Here is a 4203-nt window from a genome sequence, read left to right on the forward strand (position 1 = left end):
TAACAAGCTGAAGTCAGGTCAGTCCTGATGATGCTGCTCTTCTGTGCTGGGCCATCCTTTTGGCCAGTGGTTGTTTGGGTTTCTGCTTTCAGGAAGTCCCAGTTAGGATATCCACATTGCTCTAGAGCCTGTCTTGTGTGAGATTTCTCCTTCTGCCTGGCTCCTGAGCTAGTGGGGATGCTGTCTGCTCTGTGGTACAGAGTCCTGATGACTCTTAACTTGTGCTCCAAAGGGTGATGGGAGTCAAACTGCAAATACTGGTCTGTGTGGGTGGGTTTGTGGTACACCTCAGTTTGCAAATGTCCTCTATCAGAGACTGAGACCTCACAGTCCAAGAAAGCCAACTTGCCATTTTTTACATCTTCTCGTGTGAACTTGATGTATTTATCCACAGAGTTGATGTGGTCAGTAAAATGTTGGACTTACTGAGATTTGATTTTAACCCAGGTGTCGTCAACATACCTGAACCAATGACTTGGTGGTGTCCCTGAAAAGGACGTCAAGGCTCTCTTTTCTACCTCCTCCATGTACAGGTTGGCAACAATAGGAGAAACTGGAGACCCCATAGCACACCCATGTTTCTGCCTATAATATTGCTCCCCATATGTGAAGTAGGTTGACTGCAGGCACAGTTTCAAGAGTTGACCCAGTTGTTCTGTGGAAAGCGTGGTCATCATGTCAGTAGAGGTGGTCAGTTTAAGATTAAAAGAGGAGGTAGAGAATGAAGAGAATGAAAGAGAAAGAAGAGTAGAGGTCATAGAAACTGTGGACCAGGAAGTGGGAAAGATTAGTGAGGGTGAAGTCCAGAAAGCTCTGAAAAGAAAGAAGAAGGTGAAGGCAGTAGGACCTGATGACCAGTGGAGGTTTGGAAATGTCTTGGAGAGATGGCAGTGAGGTTTTGGACTCAAATATTCAATGACATATTTGAGGGTGAGAAAATGTATGAGGAATGGAGAAGAAGTGCTGGTGGCCATTTTTAAGAACAAGGTGATGTACAGAGTTGTAGCAACTACAGGGGAATTAAGTTGATGAGCCACACGATGAAGATCTGGGAGAGAGTTGTGGAAGCAAGACTTAGACGAGAGGTGACTATCTGTGAGCAGCAGGATGGTTTCATGCTGAGAAAGAGCACCACAGATGCCATCTTTGCTTTGAGAATGCTGATGGAGAAGTACAGAGAGGGTCAGAAAGAACTCCATTGTGTCTGTGGATTTAGAAAAAGCATCTGACAGAGTGCCGAGGGAGGAGGTGTGGTGTTACATGAGGAGATCTGGAGTGGCAGAAAAGTATGTTAGACTGGTACAGGACATGTATGAGGACAGCAGGACATGTATGAGGACAGCAGGACATGTATGAGGACAGCAGGACAGTGGTGAGATGTGCTGTAGTAGTGACAGATAGCTTCAAGGTGGAGGTGGGAGTGCATCAAGGATCGGCATCGGCTCTGAGCCCCTTCTTGTTTTCTCTGGTGATGGACCGACTAACAGATGAGATCAGGCAGGAATCCCCGTGGACGATGATGTTTACAGATGACATTGTGATCTGTGGTGAGAGCAGGGAACAGATAGAAGAGAACTTGGAGAGGTGGAGGTATGCACTTGAAAGAAGAGGAATGAAAGTCAGCCGAAGTAAAACAGAGTCCATGTGTGAATGAGAGGGAGGAGGTGGAACAGTGAGTCTACAAGGAGCAGAGGTCACAAAGGTGCAGGACTTCAAGGACTTGGGGTCCACTGTCCAGGAACATGGAGATTGTGGTAAAGAGGAGAAGAAGAGAGTCCAGGCAGGATGGAGTAATGGAGAAAAGTTTCAGGATTGATTTGTGACGACAAGGGTGTCAGCAAAGGTCAAAGGAAAAGTTTACAAGACAGTGGTGAGACCAGCTATGTTGTGTGGTCTGGAGACAGAGACATGGACAAAAAGACAGGAGAAAGAACTGGAAGTGGCAGAAATGAAGATGCTATGGTTTTCCTTAGGAGTGACAAGTGTGTCCGCTCTTTGGACAACAAGGTGAATTTACTTCGTCTGAGAGCAAGGCACCTCAGAAGAGATGAAGAAGTGTGCGGTGCTTTGCCTCACAAAAACATGGATAACAAGCGAAACGCCGGATACAGTCTTCCAGCTGGATGACAGACTTTTTTTCGAGCGGACCGCTTCAGCAAACTAACAGGGAAATCACGGGGAGGCGGAGTGTGCATTTACGTGAGTAAAAGTTGGTGCACGAACTGTACTGTTGTAAATAGCTCATGCTCGAAGGCTTTGGAGCAAATAACAGTGAAATGTCGTCCACATTATCTACCCCGCGAGTTCACGTGACTTTTATCACTGTCGTCTACATTCCTCCGGACGCTAATGTTTTTTTGTTTTGTTTTTTTATGGCCTCCCTTCTCCCCTTATAGCCATCCTCTCCACACCATTATTATGAAATATTCCGGACGCTAATGTCAATGAATCACCGCAGGAGCTTCATGATATCATCAGCTCGCTGCAGAGCAAACACCCCGAAGCTCTTTACGTTGTAGCCGGAGACTTTAACCACGTGAATCTAAAGGACTGTCTCCCAAGCTTTAATCAACATGTGACAATTCCGACACGTGGAGACAAGACGCTGGACCTTGTTTACACGAACATAAAAAATGCATACAAAGCCGAACCCCGCCCCCACCTAGGACTGTCAGACCACATCTCAATCTTCCTGGCTCCTGCTTACATGCCCCCGCTGAGACGCTCCAGACCGGTACAAAAGAAAGTTAAATGCTGGATCCAGGACAGTGGCCCCATACTGAGAGATTGTTTTGACCGAACAGACTGGCAGGTTTTCAGAGAAGCTGCTGAAAATGGAGGATCGCTTGATCTAGACCAATACACATCCTCAGTTCTGGGTTACATTAGTGCATGTACTGACACCATCTCCACTATCAGAAATGTTAAAAGCTACCCAAACAGAAAAGCTTGGCTGAATGCAGAGGTGCGTACCCTGCTGAAAAGCCAGGAACACTGCCTTCAGGTCTGGAAACTCAGAGGAGCCGAGTAGGACAAGAAAAGAGCTGGTTGCTGGTATTAAGAGGGCCAAGGGCACATATGCACAGAGGATCGAGGGTCAATTCATCTCACAAGACCCTCGGAGCATGTGGAGGGGCAATAAGTGCATAACAGATTATAAAGGAAGGAGCGAACAATGCCCCAAAGACCCATCTCTGCTTGATGCCCTCAACAAGTTCTATGCACGCTTTGAAGACCCGAACAGACCACCCAGCACCAGACTCACCTCACCACCGGATGAAGAGCATCTCAGCGTGACCTCAGCCGAAGTAAGGAGTACCTTCAGGAGGATTAATCCGCACAAAGCAACTGGCCCAGACAACATCCCCGGAAAAGTGTTGAAGGAATGTGCTGATCAGCTCTGTGAGGTGCTGGCAGACATCTTTAACACCTCACTTACCCTGGAGACAGTTCCCACCTGCCTGAAGACCGCCACCATCATCCCAGTCCCAAAGAGCTCTACAGTGACTGGTCTGAATGACTATCGGCCAGTGGCCCTCACCCCGATAGTTGCTAAATGCTTCGAAAAACTGGTCATGACTCACATCAAAACAACCATCAACATCAACGAGGACCATCATCAGTATGCGTACCATGAGAACCGATCAACAGAGGACACCATCTCCTCTGTGGTCCACACTGCGCTCAACCACCTGGAGCAGAAAAACTCTTACGTCCGTATGCTCTTTGTGGACTTCACATCCGCCTTCAACACCATGATCCCCCAAACCCTGATGGACAAACTATCCACACTAGGACTAAGCCCCTCCATTTGCAACTGGGTACTAGACTTCTTAACAAACAGACCACAGTTAGTGAGGATCCACAACTTCTCCTCCTCCACCATAACCCTCAGCACTGGCTCTCCTCAGGGATGTGTGTTGAGCCCCCTCCTGTTTACTCTGCTCACATATGATTGTGCAGCTACCCATCCAGGCTGTCACATTGTAAAGTTTGCAGATGATACAGCGGTGGTGGGATGCATCACAAACAATGATGAGTCCAGCTACAGGCAAGAGGTGGAACACCTGGAGAGCTGGTGCAAAGAGAATAACCTTCACATCAATGTGAAGAAGACAAAGGAGATGATTGTGGACTTCAGAAGGAACAAAAACATCTACACCCCCCTGAACATAAGAGGATCTGCGGTGGAAGTGGTCTCCA

The sequence above is a fragment of the Nematolebias whitei genome, chromosome 9 (genome assembly GCF_014905685.2).
Source record: "Nematolebias whitei isolate Nwh7 chromosome 9, NemWhi1, whole genome shotgun sequence".
NCBI lineage: Eukaryota > Metazoa > Chordata > Actinopteri > Cyprinodontiformes > Rivulidae > Nematolebias > Nematolebias whitei.